The sequence below is a fragment of the Phyllostomus hastatus genome, unplaced genomic scaffold (genome assembly GCF_019186645.2).
Source record: "Phyllostomus hastatus isolate PE091 unplaced genomic scaffold, TTU_PhHast_1.1 phas_contig_34, whole genome shotgun sequence".
Lineage (NCBI taxonomy): Eukaryota > Metazoa > Chordata > Mammalia > Chiroptera > Phyllostomidae > Phyllostomus > Phyllostomus hastatus.
Genome location: NW_025333857.1, coordinates 15,475,125 through 15,496,798, shown reverse-complemented (window position 1 = coordinate 15,496,798; position 21,674 = coordinate 15,475,125). Strand labels below are relative to the sequence as shown.

Genomic DNA, 21,674 nt, shown 5'->3' with positions numbered 1-21,674 from the left:
CCTAGTACAGTAAGCGACTCAGTTAGTGTGCAATTGACTACACAAATAATATATATTTATTCTAATAGCTAAATACTAATACTACTAATAAAATAATCAAAATTTATTGAGAGCTTCCTGTTTGTCAGGCACTATGCTAAATACTTTATAAACAGTTATCTCTTATAGTCCTGACACAAACCCTCATTCTGTAGATGAGAAAACTGAGATAGAAAGAGGTTGCAAAACTTGCACAACCATTAGAGGTGGACCGAGGGAGTAAGAGTTCATGTCTGCTTTCCTAACCGCCGCATATGTATGTTACTGAGTGACAGCATGCACGTGCCAGGCTCTGGGCTGTAGTCCCTACACAGATTATTTTATACCATCTGTAAATTACCCCAGTGAAATAGATACTATTGTTATTCCTGTTGCTTTTTGGTAAAGTTGAGAGGTCTCAGTGGAGTTGCTCAGGGTCTCTTGGTCTATAAAGAAACTGGGATTTAGTTTTTACAAAACTTTATTAAAAATTATTAACCTAATTTCTTACTATTATAGATTTAGATTCATTCCAGTTTCTTTTTCTTTTTCTTCATTTTTGCTATTATAAGTAATTCTAGGATGAGCAACCCTATAACTGAATCTTTATGTACATATCTGTGATTATTTCCTCAGGATAATTTCCTAGGTAAGAATTACTAGCCACATTATGTTTTAAAGAGTGAATATTATAAATTGGCTTACAACAAATTTTTACCAGTTATATCCTCTCCTAAAAATGTAAGGGAATTTTATTGTTTACTCATTTGGCTACTACTATTTTTAAAAGTTTTTTCTTTTTGATTAATATGTGATTTTTATTCTTTGTACTTCTTTGATTACCAGTCAAACTGAATATTTTTACAAGTAAATTTGTCATTCAACAACAACAGTTTTGTGCTTCATGTTCCATTAATAGGTAATATAATTAACCATTCTTTGAATAAACATATAACTGTGTCATATAGGAGTCTTTTCTCTTTACAACAGCTTGTAGTTTGTGTTCAGTTGTAGTTTCTTCCAGCAGATAAGAAGCTGTTTGTATTAATTTCTTTAAAATGCCAGTAGCTTAAATATTGTTGCCTGGAGTGGAGAATTGTTTAATTACTATCTTTTAATTAGAACTAGCAGGTGGCAGTGTGAAAATGCTCTCTTGTGGGAGGAGCATGATTCAGTAGAAAAAGCCCTGGCCTTGGGACAAGCGTTTCTGAAATCAAATCCCAGTTCTGTCACTTGGGCAAATAATTTAACCTTTCTCAGCCTCAGTTTTCTCTTCTGCAAAATTAGGGATTTTACAGAATTTCTATGAGAATTAATTAAAAGACTGTTTGAAAGGCAAGTATATGATTGATAAATATTATTTTGGTTTTCAATAATAAATGAATAGTTTTTAAAAAAATTTTTAAAATTTGATTTGAGAGAGAGAGACAGGGAGAAGAAAGGAGGGAGGGGGAGAGAGCGAGAGAGATCAGTTTGCTGTTTCACTTATTTATGCATTCATTTGTTGATTCTTGTGTGTGCCCTGACCAGGGAGCAAACCCGAGACCTTTGTGTATTGGGACGATGCTCTGACCAACTGAACTACCCAGCCAGGGCCTTTCAATAGTTTTTTAAATATGTTCTCTGCATAACTTATTTTAAAGAATAAACTATATTGCTTGTTCTTCTGTATTAAAACAAAAATAAGGTCATGGATAAAAGATAGGGAAAACTACTGAAGGAAAAACAAAGTTACTTATAACTTATCTGAAAACAACCAGTGTTAACATTTGGGGTTTTGTTTTTAACAATTTGTTCTCTATGTAGTAGTTTTTATAAATCATACTTTGGACTTGATGCTCAAAAAGGCCTTTCTCTATGCTACAGCTAGATTTTGGCTAAGCCCCTTCCTGTATTAAGAGTAAAGGAAATCTCCAAGGACAAGAATAAAACAACACCACCACCAACAAACTCCAGTGAGTGGAAATCAAAGTTAGCACTGTGAACAGAATTGAATGTGGGAAGTAGGAGACCAAACTTTGGGCTCCACCAGCAGATTGGGCCTTGGATGAGAGACTCCCACATTGAGGATTGCCTGATAATTTGAATGGGATAGTCTTAGGTCAGCAGTGTCTACACAGAAACTAATGTGAAATATTTTCTGGAAGAAAGCTTGCCTTATTTACTTCTTCCAGAAGTCCCACAGACTAGATCAACCAAGTAATGGGTGCATGAATAAATAGATATATTAGTCTTATAGTTATCCACATTGGTAAACTCTCTTATCAATTTGAATAATACTTTATCTGAACTTTGTAGGGATTTCTAATTAGACCATAAAATTATTTATTCTATGGTGACAGTTTTGTTTCTCCTTTTCAAACTTTAACCCTTTAATTTTTCCTTTCCTGACTGCACTGGTGGGGATGCAGTGTTGACTGAGCACAAGTGGAAACAGTAGGCACCCTTATGTTGTTCCCACTCTGAAGAAAATCTCTGTGACATTCCTCCTTTAAGAAGGAAGTTTGTTACGTGTTTTTAGTTGATGATCATTATTGGATTAAGGGACTTGTCTTCCTGTATTATGCTTTATTTAAAAAATCATTAATGAACATTGAATGTTGTCAAATACATTTTAAATGTCTATTGAGATAATTATATCATTTTTTAATTATGTTAGCATGTTGAATTATATAAGGGATTGGCAAAATACAGCCCACAGCCTGTGTTTGTATGGCCTGTGACCTAAGAATTGCTTTTACCTGTTTAACCATGAAAGACCAACCAACCAAAAAAGACTGTGTGACAGAGACTCTGTGTGGCACACAATGTATTTCTCATGTAAAGGATGCCGACGCATGTAGTATATTGTTCAGCATTATAATGTTAAGTCAGCCTTGCGTTCCTGAAATAAACCCCACTTAGTTGTGATGATTTCAGAAACTACATTGATGGTGTAAAAATACATCTGTTCCTAGTCACGATTGTGTTGTAATTTATCTCTCCCACACTATCCTTGTCAGTTTTGGTTATCAAAGTTTTGCTAAGGTGAAAGGACTTCTCACTCTGAACACATGGAGGTGAAACTAGATGAATGTAACAAATGCATTGGGGGATATTTAGCCAAGCTTAAAACAAAGGGAGCAAATGCTCAGATACTAGAAATAAAGAGGATATTCAACACCAAACAAGAGAAGGATTGAAGTTTAAATAGCTCACTGGGGTGTGCAAAGTTCACTGGAGGCTAAGAGTTGATAATCGTAACATCAGGGAAATCAACCTCTCTTTTCTATGGCCTGTGTGAAGCTGGGAGTCAGGAAGGGCTGTTCTCCTGTGAAATGGGACCTGGAACATCCCTGCCTGCCAGGTATGGGGGTATTTGATGTCTACTCTGGACATTGGGTAGGAAAAAGTCACAAAGAAATTGGAACCGCAGGTCTGTGCCATACATCCAAGTAGGGTCTCAGCTGACGTTACTGCTTTATCCAAGGACTGCTCAGCTGAGAATTAGCTTTAAAATGGTCCAGCCCTTGTAGAGCCAGTATGTACTTGTAGAAGGAAACTCGAAAATATTCAGTAGGCATGCTTCAGAGAATACACAAAAGATTTTGATGGAAAAGTCAATATTATAAAGCATGTAAAGAAATGACTTGTACATCAAATGAGAAAATTTGCACCTTAGGTGGTAGGAATACTACCTAAGATGTGGAAAGGTACTTTAAATGATACTTTAAAATAAGTGTTTTTAAATGTTCTGAGAAATAAGACATGAATAGAAATTACAAGACCAGAAATGAAAATATCATCATTGAAATGAAAAACTCAGTGAATGGTTTGAACATTGTGTAGATATAGAGGTAAAGATATTAGTGAATTGGAACATAGATAAGCAAGCCACTCAGAATGGTCTGCAGAGGGACAAAGTAATGGGTCACAGGAAGTTAACAGAATAGAAAAAGGAATAAGACTTATTTAATAAAAGAATGAAAATAGAATAAAATAAAATAAAAAATGTGTAATAAACTTTGTGAAACAAAATCAGAGCAAGGCTATATTTTGAACAAGAAGGACTAAAAACTTTATAGATTTAAAGAAAGAGTAATCTTTCACTATGAGCAGGATAAATAAAAACAAATACATACATTAAATATAGTAATGAAACTGTAGAATGACAAGGCAAAGATAAAATCTTAAAATCTATGGGTTTAGGAAAGATAAGGTGGTTCTACTGCTGATCCTGAATTAATGGGACTAGTTTAATAGTTATAAAATTCTCTAAGAAGTCTAAGTCCGTGAAGGAAACACACTTTCAAGTCAGGAACTACAGTTGGTTAGATATAGCACACTTCTCTATTACTGGTAACTCTAGAAAGTGAATATGGAAAATGTAGTGTGGAAAAAAGTAAACAAGCCAAAGCTTGCTTTCTTTATTTTCTTCCCCTCCCCCATCTCTAACGTACTATTCTTGAGATATTTTGTATTGTTGACCTGGTTAATAATATCTTTATACCACTGGACCTCTGAGGCCATTTTGTTAGGCAACTTTATTTTATATGGTGTACAGTAGTTCAGAAGACAACAAAATCTACATATCCAATGTATTTTATTTCTTCATTTCAAGTAAGCTTGGATTTAAATTTAATAACTAATAATACTAACAGTTTTATCTTGGATCCTGCCTTACATTTTTATGCTTCATATACCTCAAATTCTATTTGCTGGTAGACACTTCAGGTTAATGGAATAGGTGAAAGAATGATTAAAATAGAGTTGCTTTAATGAGGAACTCAGCCTGTCGGTAAATACTTGTGGCAGCTAATATATAAATTTGTCCATTAAAATGGGTTTCTGCTATAACCAATACCAAACTATGAGGCAGTGGCTTAGAGACCAGGCAGTTTGTGGAGAGGAAACACATAAGAGCTGGAAAGATGGAAATTCATGGTAAGCTGTGGCAAAATATTTGAGAAACTGTTCTTGTGATAAGATTACTGATAGTATAGTTCTAGGGGAAGTGGTTGGGAAGAATTGATTATATCTGTTGGTTATGACACTTCGCTTTGAACAAGGTATTATAAGAAAGGTGAACTCAGGAAAGAATTTGTTAGCTTGTGAGTATAAATAAAAAGGGAAGAAAGACAGAACCCAGAAATCTGAGGCCTAGAAGGAGCCCATTAGGTTTCAGTACCATAGCAAAGAACGTTTTAGGGATATAGCTCTCTTATTCTAACCAGTTATCCTAGATGTCCTCATTAGGTTCTGTGCCAGTCTGTACACATGGTTATATGGGAACAGGGAAACCAGTGGTGAGTATAATCTCCAAGAAAGAATCTTGGTGTATTTATTGGCACATGGCATTGACTGGAAGCAAACAGATTAAAGCCTGACAACCTTTTGAGACAGTTGTGTATAGCCTTATACTCTTTGAGCCTTAAACAAGCCTTTAAGTAATCTATCTGTTAATCCTGTTAATTTATATATAGGACTTCATACTATATATGACATCGTTTACTTAGTTGTTCATCTGCCAGTGGGCATTAGGTTTGTGTTACTTTAAACATATTTTAGAGTAGGGAGAAACTGAAAAACTTGTCAGAAATGATATTGCTTATATGAAAACTGATTTTTTTATTTTGCTATCTCTAGTACATTTGACATTAAGAATGATAATCATTTAGATTTAGAATAAAGCTATAGTTATAGTTGTTTCTTATTTTTCCTGGGAAAAGTTAGGTATCTGTTAAATTCTGATAACCTTAAATCACATGTGAAACATAATCGGTATGTTGATTACTTATAGAAAATCTTAAAATATTTTTATATTTATAGGATCTTTTGATAAAGCAAAGAATTTATAAAGTTAAAAAGTCACCTCCTGATTTATCTGTCTTAAAAAAATAAATCTGGTCTTCTAATTAATACATACATTTGAGCCTTTACCATGTGGGTATGGTATTTTGGTTTTGTGGGAATATATTTAATTAATTAAAAGGACTACTTGTATCTTAGTGGTTAGTGACATTTTTGATATAAAAATGGATGAGAGCTTCTGAAACAAGTACCAAAATCTTATATTCTCTGAGTTGTCACAGTTTTATAATTCTGTCCATGAAAAATCCTAGACATTGGTTAAAAGGGGATGCCTATGGAAAAAATAAAATCTATTTTTAAATTTTAAAATTTATTCACAGCAAATCTCCCAAATAGTTCCTTTGTCTAACTCTGATCCAGCCTTTATTCACGTCTTCACCCCCTTCCTTCCTTCCTTCCTGTCTCCCTTCCTTCCTCCCTTCTTTCCTTCCTTTCCCTTCCTTCCCTTTCCTGTCCCCTTTCTTCTTTTCTTCCTTTCTCTTCACCCCCAGATACTCTTACTGATTTTCGAGAGAGGGAAAGGAAAGGAGAGACAAAGAGGGAGAGAAACATCAATGTGAGAAACATGGATCAGTTGCCTCTCCATACACCCCTGATTTTGGACTGAACCAGCAACCTAGGCATGTGCCCCAACCCATGACCTTTTGGTTTATAGGACGACATTCCAACCAACTGAGCCACACTGGCCAGGACTCACATGCCCTCTTTCATCATCATTTTCTGTCATCTGCTTTCTTCTATCCCACCAAGCTGTAGCAGCCCCAAAGGGGCTCAGTGATTCAGGCCTCCTCTTAGCACCCTGTATCATTCCTTACCTTTTGCAGTTGCTTTGGATTTTTATTGCTTATTTCTCAATTTTGATAGAAAATGAACTCTGTGCTTTATTATTTTTCACCCTCAAAACTTAATTACCCTTAGACAATGAATGGGAAAGAAGAAGCAAGAAGAAAAAAGAATATGTTTTTCAAATTTCAAATGGCATGTTTGCAAAGATTTTTTGGAGTCATAATAATTGTGGCATAGGGTCCCATTTCATGAATACTGACCGTATTTTTATCAAAAATAGTCCTGATGTTTATATTATTAAATGATTTGTCGTGCTCTGAGGATATAGAATGTGAATACGAATGTTGCAGTGAAGTCATTTAATAATTTTCAATGTATAGCCATATTTTCTCTAATAAACTTTTGAAGAAGAGCTCCCAAATTCACTTACTTTAAAAAGTTTAAACATTTTTAGTTGATAAACCCTGATTACAATAATAATTAAAATCTACCACATAAGCCATTTCACAAAGTAGGATTATTAACATCATTACTTAATTTAAAAGTCTTATCATTTTTTTACTTTAATCCCATATATGTTTTATCTTCCTAATGACTTATACCATTGAGACTTATAAAGTAGTCAATTATATTTCAAGGTCAGAGAAAAAAGAGCTAAGAAAACAAAAGCTCCCACATCATTTTTAAAAAATAATAATTTAACAGAGAAGGTACAAGCTGGAAGCTAAAAGATTCATAAAAAGTTATTTCCATTTTTGGTTAGGTTGAACAACAGAAAAATATATAATAAAATAAAAAGTGCCTTTTTATTTTAACTTCTTATGACAGTTTCCTTTTTTAAAAGTGTACATTCTCATTTATAATTTTAAAATACCTTTTCCATGTTTAAATATGTCCACAGTGAATAGTAATTTGAGATTAGAGTTATCATGTTTCTTAATTGAGTACTAGCTTTTCATTAGATCATATTTTAAATACTAAAATTATATCATACATTTCAACTTCATCTAAAAATTTTAATGAACATTTTATTTATTTGTTTTTTTTTTTGGTTAAACATACTCACAGTAAGAAAAACTTTGAAAACACAGAAAAAATATGTAATTCCATTATTACCCATATATAAGCATTATTAACATTTTGGCAGGTAAAACTGGAAGTATGCTATATATAGTTTTGTGTCCTGTATTTTTGGGTAGAGTGGCATTATTTCCATTTAAAAGTACATCATTCTAGCATCTCTTAGACTGTAGGTATACAAAAGAAACAGAGAGACCCGTCAGAGGCTAACCGTATAATGTAGACCGGAGATGATGGTGGCCTGGAACAGGGTGGTGGGATTAAAGAATGGTGAGATTCTGGCTATATTTGCTTTGTGAAGGTAAAACAAGGAGTTTCTAATGGATTAGATGTGAAGTATAAAATAAGTGAATCAAGGATGATCCTTAGCAAGTGGGAAAATGAATCCCATTTTCATCTATTTAAAAATCTTATTTAAAAACCTTATTTTAATGAGCCATGCAGTATTCCATCTTACGATTGTGCTGTGAGATGTACTATTTTCATGTTGGGGATTCAAATTATGTTTTTTTTTTTTTACTATTAAAATTGAGATGCACATCTTATAATTTAAGCCTGATGACATAGCTGCTTATAGTCTCAGGGCAGAGCTCAGGAAATAGATTTATTGGTTAAAAAATACAGATGGTTTAAGCGGTGTGTGTGCGTGCTTTGAGGCTATGAATATTTGTTCAGGTCAGTGCATACATCTGAAAGGGTGCACAGGAGCACCTGCTCGGCCCCTTTCTCAGCAGCTAAGCTATCGAGAGGCATTTTCATTAACATGTCAGTAACAGCAAATCAAAACCAGGAACTTTTGCTAGTGTGACAGATAAGGAAAGGTAAACTGTTTTGCACTGAGCATAAAAAGGAACAATGAATTTTCCCCCACACAGGTGATTTTTATTCAAATAATTTTATGTAAAGTTAATTTGCTACTTGTAGTTTTAGAAAAAGAGGGAGAACTAACATTTCTGAGCATACACTTTGGTTAGACACATTATAAGGCACTTAATACTATTTTATTTAACAGTTATAACATTTTAAGAGATGAGTATTATTGCTTGTATTGTGTAGATTAAGAAACAAAATAATGACAAAGAACTTGACAGTATACACGATCAAGTTGCTTTATATAGAAGCCAAATGCATTGGTTAATATCACTTAAGAGGCTTTTTTGGGGCTCTTAGTAACTTGAAAGAGTGTTATTTTTGAAAATTTTAATATTAATATATCAACAGGAAATTTTTATATTTAAGAAAAACAAAATGTGTCACATCTATTTAAAGGAAAAGTTGATAAGTAGTATGGTTTTCTTTGTCTATTATAATAGTATTTTCATCACAGAGTAAAAAATCATTTGCCTTTTAACAAAATCATTCTTAAGTTTTACAACAGATATTATTACTTCTAGACCTGAAAATATGCAGGTTCCTGTTACCTGTTTTATGTTGCCCACTTTAAGGAAACTCGGTAGCTTATTTTCCCCTATCAAGCCACTTAATCATATTCTGAATTATTCAGGCTACGCAGCAGAGGAAATTATTTTCTGAGCTTTACAAAAAGAAATTTTACTATTTATTATCAAAATTTTCATTTTATTAATTTAACAATCACATTGATTTTACAGTTTTCAGTGATATTCATAAACTTACAGGAGGTCCTCAAATAACTTCATTGTGTTCAACATTTCATTATAATGTTGATGAGATGCCATAGGAATTTAACTGTTATCTATATCAATTAGGCTGTGGTAAAATTTGTTTTATTATATGCACACCTATACTGCCCACAGGGAGCTGGGACTCAGCTTGGGAAAGAGAGCAGAACCTTCAGGGTGATGAAGTCCATTAGCTGATTTGAGGCTAGTTTGGTGGCGTAGCTTGATCTGTATGTGATGGAGAAGCCTGCCTGTGGGAACAGTAGTACCTAGTTCTCTCCCCAGCTCTGCCACCATCTACCCCTGGGCAAGCAACTTAACCACTAGTTGGGGAATTAAATGAGAGCAGATGTGTGACACGCTTAGCATGGGCTGGCACTTCAGTGACAGTTGGTAAAGGGAGCCATCTCTGTTATGATTACTGTGCTATACATACACAGGTGGGGAAAAGTGGGTTTACAGTTGTAATACCAAAAATACTACAATAATTAATAAATTATAATACAAGAATAAACTCTGTGTTTCATGTACCCACAGCTGCAGATGTACTGGTACTTTTTTGTCCACTCCTATATGTTGCTTAAAGTCGCAGAACCTATGGATGACATTGAAGACTTACTGTGTACACAGATATGCGTACATATATAGACACACTGGGTTAAGTGTAAACACAAACATACTATACAATTATGTACTTTGTATAAGTAAATTACATATATTTTATTTATATGTTTATAATATAAAACAATTTTATATAGAATTATATTTCTACTTACATTAATTTTATATGTTAATATGTAAGCTATACATGTATGTATATATAGTAATGTACACTGTTAGAAAGCAATTTTATGACTTGTTATGGGTCTTTGCCCTTAGGTCACTTCCAACAGTTGGTGGTACACTGTTCCCAGGTGGTGGCAGGTACTTTGACTCACATGATCTTTTATTTTTTAATTATTATTTTTTGCTTTTTTAAAAGAATTTAATTTTTGTTCAAGTACAGTTTTCTGACTTTTACTCCCATCCCAGCCCAGCCCCCCAAGACGCACATGATCTTTTGGTCTAAACTGGCAAAGCCTGTGCTTTATTTAGCTAAGGTCTAGATTAGAATTGAGAATTTCACAGGATTTTCTTTTTTTTCCTTGTAATTAATAAAAATCTTTTATTAACATAGTTTCCATGTAGGGAACTGGCTGATTTATGTCCTGTTAAACAAATACCTATGTGTACAATTTTATATCTTTCTACTAACCCTTTTTTACTATTGTTTTTACTATTTGTAGACTCATCTTGTATTGGGTTGGCCAAAAATTCTGTTTTTTTCTGTAAAATAAAAGACACATTCTCATTTTCACCAATAACTGTATTGATTTGGATATTTTGAGTATGTTGGTAATCTCCTATGTGGTATAATGTTGATTGTTTTCAATTAATGTCTCGATTTGATTGCTATCAACTTCAGTTCGTTTACCTGACTATGGAGCATTGTCCAGCAAGAAACCTCCAGCTTGAAACTTCACAAACCACTTTTCACATGTTTGATCACTCACAGCACCTTCTCCATACACTGCATAAATCTTTTTTTGTGCTTCAGTTGCGTTTTTACCTTTCTTGAAATAATAAAGCATAATATGCTGAAAATATTGCTTATTTTCTTCCATCTTCAATATTAAAATGGCTACACAAAAATTCACCAATTTTGATAAGTTTTTATTTTTTAAAAGATTTTATTTATTTATTTTTAGGGTGGGAATGGGAGGGAGAAAGAGAAGGGAGAGAAACATCAATGTTTAGTTGCCTCTCAAGCGCCCCCTACTGAAGGCCTGGCCTGCAACCCAGGCATGGTCCCTGACTGGGAGTTGAACCAGTGACTGTTTAATTCACATGCTGGTGCTGAATCCATTGAGCCATACTAGCCAGGGCCAGTTTTGATAATTTTTTTTAAAAAATGCACGCTGATATGACAGCTATCACAAAACAATCTGTAAAATTGTTTCAAACGAAGTTAAAGTGCTACTAGAGCAATCATATGGGAAAAAAACAAATGAACCTTTTTAGCCAACCCAATACTTTGATATACAATTTACTTTGATAGCCTCTGATGGTCAAGTCATTGCCTGAATTCCAACATGGCTCACAGTGTTATTATGAGATAGTCATTATATACATGGCTTTGAGATTTTAGGCCAGTCTGTTGTTAAAATGTTTCCTTCCTTTCTGTTTCTTAGGCTTGGATGGTGGTAACCATTTACTATACCTAGAGAAATAATTAAAGAGATGGAAGGCATTTACTTTTCTTCTGCTTTGTCTAACTGTCTCCAGTTTTCCTTCTCATCTATGACTGAATCTCAGATGAGCCTGTTTTTCCAGTTCACACTATTGGAAACAGAACCTATTTGTTTGCCTTTGCAGAATTCAGAATGCTACCACCTTCTGCCTTAAGAACACTAATCACATAATTATTTGAACACAAATCACATAATTGGTGACCGAAAATACAGACAAGGAGGTAGATGAGACCCGGCATTGGGTAGATTGGTCATCCTGGCATTAGCCCAGAGAATGTTTCTTTGATGATACAGGCAGAGTGGGAATGTGGCTATCACACTTCTGGATTCTGCGAGGATCTGGAATTATGCCAGTAAGTAACCGTTATGGATTACCTGCTTTATATACATTTTCTGTGTTCCTTAAAATTATCTGTAAAAAGAAAATAAAATAATACATAAATGTAAATTATAACTATATAATGAATTAAGGATCAAAGTTATTAATAAATCTGACTGAAGTCACATATTTGTAGGTTTTAGAGTCAGAATTTGATTTTAAGCATCTGCCCAACTTCATAGTATTTCCAATACAGCATTCTCTTTCAGAGTTTGGGCATTTTATTTTCTCTCTATGAGAGACTCTTTAAACAAGAAAATTAGTTAAAGTACCTAGAAATGAAAATTAGAATAATTCTGTACGTGTCTTAATCTGTAGCTATTTAGCTCTCAAATGCTTTTCTTCAAGTGAGTATTGGTAATTTAGACTACTCAAAATTCAATTCAGAACTGGTGGCAGGAGAGTACCAAAATGAGGTAGATGCTGAACTTCGGGAGGATTAACATTTTTAATTTGTAGAAATAATACTTGATAGATGCTTCAACATCAATGACATTTCTCCCTGTTTTTTCTTTTTTCATCCCCTTTCTCTCTTTCTAGAATAACCATTAGTTTGTGAGAAGTCAAATATCTTGGCTTAATCCTCTACGGTAGCTATATATTTTTTAACGTTTCCTGTCTTTTTGCTTTAGATTCTGATAAAATTTTTAAGTTTCTTTTAGTTTTTCTATTTCAATGTTTTATATTGTTAGGCATTTTTTCTAAAAATAGCTTTTAATTCTTGGGTATTTTTTCATTCCCTCCTTTTAAAAAGTAGTTTCTGTATCTTCTTAAATTGTAAGGTTTTTTTTTCCTGTTGGGTGGTAACAGACAATAAACAATTATTTAAGTTCTTTTTCTTTCTTCTGAGGTCTTAATTTTGCTTTTTTTTTCTGTTTCCATTGATCACTTTCTTCCAACTTGGAGGCTGTGGAAGATGGTATTTCTCAAAATGGGCACAGCAATATTTCTGGTCCCATAAACACACAAACGTTTTCATTTCCATATCAAGAGGGGGATCTGTTTCCCTTTCTTTGAAATTGGGCGAGCCTTTGTGACTGCCTCTCCTGAATAGAATCGGGAGGAAGTAACACTGCATGACTTTTAGGACTTAGTCAAAAAGGCAACAAGCTTGTCTTTTGCCTGCTCCTTCTGTCCTCTGGCTCTGAGCTGTCTCTGGATTCTTTGTGTGTTCTCTGTTGGAATCCAGCCATTGTTCCCAGGGAAGGCCCAGGTCACAAGGTGAACTATGTTTACAGCTAATGGCCCCAGCTGAGGTCTCCTGCAGCAAGCCAGCACCCACTGCCAGACCTGTATGAATGCGCCTGTGGATGATTTCACACTCCAGCATTCATTCAGCTGAGGCTCCAGTTATCAGGGAGCAGGGACGAGCAGTCTCTGCTCTGCCTGGTTTTATTTCCTGATCCGCAGAATACATGAGCCTAATAAATAGTTTTACACGAAATACATGCTGAAGTATTTTGTTATGTAGCCCTAGTAACTGAAACCAACACTTGTTCGTTAATACTTGTTCTTCACCTTTAACAATGAAGAAAAAGAAAAGCTAATTAGGAGCTTTGCATAGAGACAGAACTTGGTGACTTGGGTGGCTCTTCTTCAGAAGTGAGCTGTGAGCTGTGAGCTGGCTGTAGGGCTGGGTGACCCTGGATAAGTACGCTGGGCTTTGTTCTGTGGCATTGCCTTGCACACCTAGCTGTCTGTTTCTCCCTAAGAGTACTCATCTGGTTCTTGTTTCATTTTAGGTTGTTTTATGGAATAAATCTGTCTCTTCTTTTGTAGACAAATGTCTGTCTACACTGGGTTCTGCATGGTTGGGGGAAGGGCATATGGGTGTGGTTGTGTTACAGAACAAACAAGGGAGGCCTGGGATGATATACTATTACTGAAAGAAACCCCCAGGTCCATTATGTCCGCTGTCTATAGGAAAGGTGTCTCTCAATGCCAGAGATTCGTGAAAAGGAAAAGAAATGTTTATTTAATGCTATACAAACTTAAAGTAGTGACCTAATGTCTTCATCAAAAATCCTGAAGTCCCTTAAAACACCCACAAACAGACACAGTCCTTCCTTCCCCCTTTTCCCAGTCCAGAGTACTGTATTCTCAGGAAAGGAGATAGAAGTCCATGGCTCAGGCAGTCCCTGGTTCTTCCCAGTACACTGTCTTGACTGGGAGACCTCCTTGGGTTCCTGGCACCCTCAGCTGTGTCGCTGGGATCTCTGCTAAAGCCGGGTGGTGGTTCCCCCTTCTAAAGCTGTGGGGGTCCCCACTCTGGCAAAGGCACATGGTCCTCTCTCCCAGGGCCATGGGAGTCCCCACTCAGCCAAAACCGAGTGCTTCTCTCTCCTCAATGGCTGCAGGGGCAGCGTGGGGGGGTTACCACTCTGCCAAAGCCGAGTGGCGATTCTCTGCTAAAGCCGCATGGTGATTCTCTCTCACAGGGCTGTGGGAGTCTCCACTCTGCTAAAGATGCGTGGTTCTCTCTCCCAGGGCTGCCGCGTCTGGGTTTAAAGCCCTGCGCCAATCTTCCTCTGCAGCCCCATTTCTGATTCCTCCCACACACGGCCTCACATGCCAGAATTTAAATCCTTCCAGTTTTACTGGGCTGCCATCATGAGTCTAGCCAGGTGTGGCCCCATGTCCTGGAGCCAGTCTTTTCCAAGCTCCCACAAAGGCGCTGTAACTCGGGGGACCTGCCCCCCAGTTATGTCTTGGTGGGGAAGTTACTTCCATTCCCTTGGCTCAGAGCATGGCCATAGCTATTTAACATATCTACGCAACCAGTCAAAGGTTATAGATATATGTTAAAGGACCATGCCAGAGGGTAGCTACAAGGCTGTTGCTATACAAAACAGCTCTGAATGGCCCTGCTTCATTTGTCCCTTCCCCCAACTCACACCTGTGGTGGGTGGTGAGGACATCTTAGTATTTCCTGAACACCTTGAGTTCTGGACCCCATTTCAAATGCCCATTTGGGGTCCTCCCTCTTGGCTGCACCCTGTAACAGTTGGTCACTTCCAGTGCAGCCTATCAAGTAAGTCATTTCTGGCTTTAGCTCCTGGACTTAACTCTTGCCCCACATGGGGCCTGTGCTTTCCAGCCTCCAGTCTCCCTCTCGGCTGCTGACCACCACTCCTCTGCTGGGCCACATCTGGCAGCTGTTCTCTTCCATACATACATCTGGGAATCTTTCTTTTGCTGATGCCTCTTTATTAATGTTGTTGTTTGTTGAACTTTTTCCTAAAATGGAGTCATGATAGGGAGAGGAAGTGTCATTTTAAACTGGACTTTGGGCCTTATTGAATCAGTTGCCTGAGTATATAAAAGATTTTTATAGAAATCTTTTATTTTATTCAAGTTTGAGGATGTACTTCATATATACCTAGGAATATGCCATATCTTTCTTTATAATCATTAAAACTTTACACATATCTAATATTATCAGCTCCTTATTCCTAATTTTGTATATGTGTATTTTTAATCTGATTGAGCTAGTCTGGTTGATAGGGGACTCAAAACTTGGAAAATTTTAGCTTAAGGTAAAAAGCTGTAAGTCTAGCAGGTAATGTGTATGTTAAGCTTTTGTTTCAGAAACTACAGGTAAGGCCCATCCTGGCTCCTGAAAAAAGCAGCCAACCTCCTGGGACACTGGCTAGAGATTACCGCTTGGGGACATGTTGGAAGCATCTGGGCCTTTTGTGTGACCCCCCCCCCCCCAACCTTGGGAACAGCTAACTGCCCGGAACAGGAAGGCTGCAGGAAGGCTGCAGCTTCGCTCACCTAACCTTCCCTGAATTTCAAAGCCCACACCACACCTTGCTTGTCCTCCCCCGCCCCCCTTATAAAAGACCTGGCCAGGAAAGAGAAGGCAAGATAGTTTGTTAGGGTATGAACCTGCCATCTTCTCAGATCTCCAGCCATCTGAATAAAACGCCCATAAAAGATTCAATCGCTGTCATTGCTTGTTGGATTTGGTAGTGACAGGCAGCCCGAACGCCGGTGTCTTTTCTGGTTGCATGGTGAGGGTACCCTAAATTGTGTTCCTTTTAGTTTGAATAGGCCGCTTGGTTCAAAGATCTTGTGATTCTTGAGCCTCCTGCTTGTTGTAGCTGAATAAGCTAGACTGCTTTTAAGCTGACCTTACTTTGTGCCTGAGCAATGAGTGTTAGAATTCTTTATGTCTGACCTGCTTTCTACTGGGCCAGAATGAGAGAAAAGGATTAATCTTGTTATTTCTTATAATCTATTTTTCAAAAATCTGAGGTGAGGACCTTTCTTTCTTAGAAATCTTCAATAGCAGTGCCTCACAACAGAGTAAATATGAGAAGCTACAGGAATAGAAAGCAATACAAGGTGAATTAATATTTTACTTTGTAAGATTAATAGTATTTCTAACATAAATAGATAAGGTTGGGGATCTGCCTGGGAAAGGCAAGAGATCATGATTTTAAGTTTTGGTTTTGTTTAATTTGCAATGATCATGGATTTGAATGAGGAAGTATGTAATTGGTTGATGTAGCAAAGTGTTGTCAGAGATGTACGGAGTGGGTGACATTTCTCAAAGAGGTGAAAGTAAAGGCTTACAAATGTGGGAAAGATCTGTTTGGAAGGCAGGAAGAAAAAGAGGAGATATAGAAAAATAGGACTGATAAAGTCTCATGTGAAAAATTTCATTGAAAGCATGTTCAGTGATGTCAATGCCCAGAAATATTATGTAGTAAATTTGCATCTGTGTTGAAAACTTTGTTTAAAATACGCATATATCTGTATATGCTTAGACTTATATGTAGAAACTCTTTAAAAGAAGATAGTTTTCAAAAGCAAGACTTACTCAACAGATAGCTGTTTCTGTTCCCAAGTACATCCTAGTGTACTGGGGGAGAATACAGATGAGTATACTTAAATGTAATCCAAAACAGAGTAGGCCCTCATGGAGACAGAGGCTGCTACAGAAGTGTGAATGACATTATTAGTGAAAATTGTAGGTTGTCAGAGAGTTGTTAAGTTTTACATTAAAACTCTTCCATTTTCCTCTGTAACACTTTATTTTTTCTAAAAACAGGTCAGAAAATAAGCTTCTGTTGATTTGAGAAAATAACTACCAGGGTTTGTGTATCCTCATTTCATAAGTGGGTTTTCTCTTTCTTGGTATAGAAGAAGCTGGGAACTGGACACTGGCAAAATAAGTCCTGCATCTGTGAGGAGAATGGTAGAGCTGTTAAGGATGAATGGTGCCAGATGTTAGACCTTGGTGCTTGAGTTTTGGCTAGGAAAGAATCCAGAGCAAACACTCAAATACAAGCAAAAGTTTATTTAGAAAGTCACAGAGATAGAAGAAATGAGCTAGCTGGGCTGCATGGGCTCAGGAAACAATTTATGGAGGCAAAAGAGGGGCCCTCCGAGCTTAGGAGAAAGGCAGGCAATGGAAGTGCAATGGAAGGGGCGAGAGGAAGGAGCAGGCCTGCTTTACAGAGTGTGCCTCAGTAAGTAAGGGGTTGGGGGAAGGCATGGGCATGCTCTAGAAAGAGCATGAGTGTGTGTACACGCTGGGTCCTTTGTCTTGACATTTTATCTGGAAGTCTGAAGGGAGGATCTCAATGGAATATTCATCAGTTTTCCAGGTGTGTGCTTTCAGGGTTGTGGTCTCTACTGATTGATCAGTGCCAGGATAGCGGGTCATTAGCCACTGCAACTGGTCCTGATGTCAGCCATGGCATTGCTCTGCCTGGCCTTCCAGCTCTTCTAGGCCTGGAGCTGAAACACAACTGAGATCTAGATGTCATCTCTAGTTTTACCAAAACTCTGACTCTGATCAGCAGACTGAGGCTTTGTTCCTAAGGTTATTTGATGAGGGTTAGAACTTCACTGTCCTGAGCACTTACTGCTTAAAGTCAAGCAAGGGAAGCATATGGGCTATTTTTTGGTCCCCCTTGTTCCTCCTCTAACCCCTTAGTTTGTCACATGACTAGTGAGATGCCAGGAGAGGAGCAGTTAAGAGAGGGTCCAAGCCACATGACCAGTGATATACTAGGGGGGAAAGGCCACCTTGGGGGGTGTGTGGTGAGGTCCCACCCTACAATTCTTTTTTCCCCCAGTTTTTCCCATTGCTAGGCACCTGGGGCTTTCTGCCCTGGTGACCTTCTGTACCTGGCCTGTTGTCCTTGCTCTGTTCATGTCTAACCACCTACTGTATCAGAATCAGAGGCTGGATTTCACATGGCAAAGAAGGGCATGCATTTAGTTTGTTTATTAAGTGTCTGGCTCTTTGCTAGGTATTTGAAATATTTCATCACATTTAGTCTTCACAACAACCTATGAAAGAGGCAGCATAATTTCCATTTTTACAGATTAGGGAAATAAGACTCAGGGATGTTAGTAATTTGACCAAGTTTCTTCAGCTAGTAAGTATTAAAGTAGGAATTTGTATTTAGATTTGTTGACTTTAAATCCTACCCATTTATTACATCTGGTGTGTGGATGGGGAATGAAAGTAGTAGATATAGATTTTTACTTTTGAGGAATTAACAATGACAAAAAGAAAAGATAATACATGATAATCTGAAGGGAGATTATGGTCAAGTGAAGTTTAAAGTTAGAGTCACCTAGGGACGTATGAATTGAAAGCCATGATTCTGAAAAGACATAAAGATGAGATTGAGAATGAGAAGAAAGAAGGAGAAAAAGATCTGAAGATGTAAGATTGGATAAACAGGGAACCATGAAAGTTACTAATTTCAAGGTCTAAAATTTAAATTGCTATGAATCTACTTTCCATGTTTTCTCTCTTACTAAGAAGATGCAGTGGTATCCTCTGGCAAGGGAAACGAAAAAAAAAACCAAAACAAAACAAATGGGACTACATCAAACTGAAAAGGTTTTGTACAGCAGAGGAAATCATCAACAAAATGAAAAGACAACCCACTGAATGGGAGAACATATTTACCAATGACACATCTGATAAGGGGTTAATTACCAAAATTTATAAAAAACTTGTAAAAGTCAACATCAGAAAACCCACGGACAATCCAATTTAAAAAGGGCAAAACACTTGAATAGACACTTCTCCAAAGGGGACATACAGATATCCAATAGACATAGAAAAAAATGCTCAACATCACTAATCATTGGAGAAATGCAAATTAAAACCACAATAAGATATCACTTTATACCTGTCAGAATGGCCATCATTAATAAATCAACAATAACAAGTATTGGAGAGGATGTGGTACAAAGGGAACCCTTATGCGCTATTGGTGGGAATGCAGAGTGGCACAGCCACTGTGGAAAGCAGTATGGCAATTCCTCAAAAAATTAAAAATGGAAATGCCTTCTGATCCAGAGATTCCACTTCTGGGAATTTACCCAAAGAAATCTGAAACAATAATTTGAAAGAATGTGAATATGTACCCGTATGTTCACTGTAGCATTATTTATAATAGCCAAGATTTGGAAGCAGCGCAAATGCCCATGAGTAGATGAGTGGGTCAAAACACTGTGGTACAGTTACATATGGAATACTACTTGGCCATAAAAAGAAGGAACTCTTACCTTTTGTGACAGCATGAATGGACCTGGAGAGTATTATACTAAGTGAAATAAGCCAGTCAGAGAAAGACAAATACCATATGGCTTCACTTGTATGTGGAATCTAATGAACAACATGAACTGACAAATAGAGACAGACTCATAGATAGAGAGCAGGCTGACAGGGGTCAGGTTGGGGTTGGTCTGGGTGGGGAGAGAGGGATCGAGCAAAATGAGAAAAAGTAAGTCATGGACACAGACAACAGTGTGGTGATTAATGGGGGGAGGAGGAGGGATGGTGGAGGCAGGTGCAGTGGGGATAAATGGTGATGGATGGAGACTTGACTTGGAGTGGTAAAAACACAAGACAGTAAATAGATGATGCGTGTAGAATTGTACACCTGAAACCTATATAATTTTATTCAATAAAAAGCAAAGAATAAATATTAAAAAAGAAGAGTCTGCAAAACTTGTTATGTAAGAGCTTTATGTTATATACAGAGTCTGGCAGAAGTAATGTCTTCTTAAGTGTGGTTGGTAGGGTAATAATATGGGTGTAATGATTTATAGTTTTAATTTGCGCATTTCACCTAAAATGTCTTATGGCATGTGTGAATGTGATATTGGTATGTTACAGAATTACATGCTTATAATTCTATAATAAAAAGGGGGCATTGTTTGTGCTGGACCCTATATGTTAAAACTGGGTTTAAAGTATATGTGAGAACTTTGCATCATAATGGTAGCAAATAGCATCTAAAGAAGCTCACTACTGAATGAGACTGGGAAGTAGGTGTAGACTGTTAAGAATAATAAATTTGTTCTCTTTGGTAGAAGAGTTTGGGTTCCTATAGACTTGAGATTTGAATAGATTGGTGGTCCATAAGCAATGATACAGTTGTTAGTACCCAGAAAAGTCCTTGTTGCAGTGCTGTATGGGACAGTTTTTTATATTTTTATAACTAAGACATTAAGTGAATATCTAGTTTAAACAACATACCCTAACAGCCAAGTGCTTTTTGTTGTTGTTTGCTTGTTTCTGTGGTGTTGCAGAGTTCTCAGAAGTAAGACATGAAAGATCCACCAGATGTAGATAACCCGTTGAGATTTACTTTAGCTCTAAACATCAGATATGCTGTAACCAGATACATAAACAACCTCTATGGTATTATGATTCATGTATTCTCTAGTGGCAGAAGAAAGTAGGGGTATTTATTTTCTAACTTCTGTACTACTGTTTGCTGATTATTAGAAGGAAAGCATATTAGAAAAGAGATTTCTCCAAACAAAACAAACCAACCCCCAAATAACTAGATGGTCTTTTCAATCATTTCTAATGATAATAAAGTCCATACTAACATGAAGTGCAGACGTTGAGAATTAGATATTATCATTTAATGCAGTTCTCTTTCTCATGTGAAACGATGCACCCCAAATCATTGAACATAATGTGAAAAACTTTTTTTTCTCTGAAATGGTGATTCTCTGCTTATTATTGGGAGTAGAAAGTGAAGATTGGATATTAGGGAGCAATAAGAACCTGTTGGTATTGTGCTTATTTGCAGTATTATAGAGATGGATTTCAAATACTGTTCAAGAGTTGTGCAGAAATTGAGCATAGAGATCCTGTTGAAGAATTTCTTTCAAGTTGAGTGATTCATTATATAATAAATGAGTTCCTTTCAGCCATTTAGCGATTTTGGCTCTTTCCCCCTCTTCTCATAAGGCCACATATTTTTTTCTTTTTTAAGGCCATATCTTAATTTTTATGATCATAAAACTGCTTTGCAAGTACTTTTTAAAAATATTAGTAACTTCAAACAAACAAAGTGGAAACAGACTCATGGATATAGAGAACAGACGGATGGGAGGGCAGTTGAGGGGCAGGGTGAAAAAGGCGAAGGGATTCCTAAGTACTAATTGGTAGCTACAAAGTAGTCATAGAGATGTAAAGTGCAGCTCAGGGGGTACAGTCAGTCATATTGCAGTAACCATGTATGGTGGCAGGTGGGCACTTGAAATGTTGAGGAGATCACTGTGCATAGGATTATCTGGCCACTATGCTGTACACCTGCAACTAATACAAAATAGTGTTGAATGTAAATAGTA

General features: G+C 36.7%; 1 protein-coding gene across 6 annotated transcripts in view; it reads left to right on the top strand.

The window, feature by feature from the left end:
- CCDC171 (coiled-coil domain containing 171) overlaps window positions 1–21,674 on the top strand; it is a 372,925-nt gene that overhangs the window by 165,872 nt on the left and 185,379 nt on the right. The window lies entirely within an intron of this gene.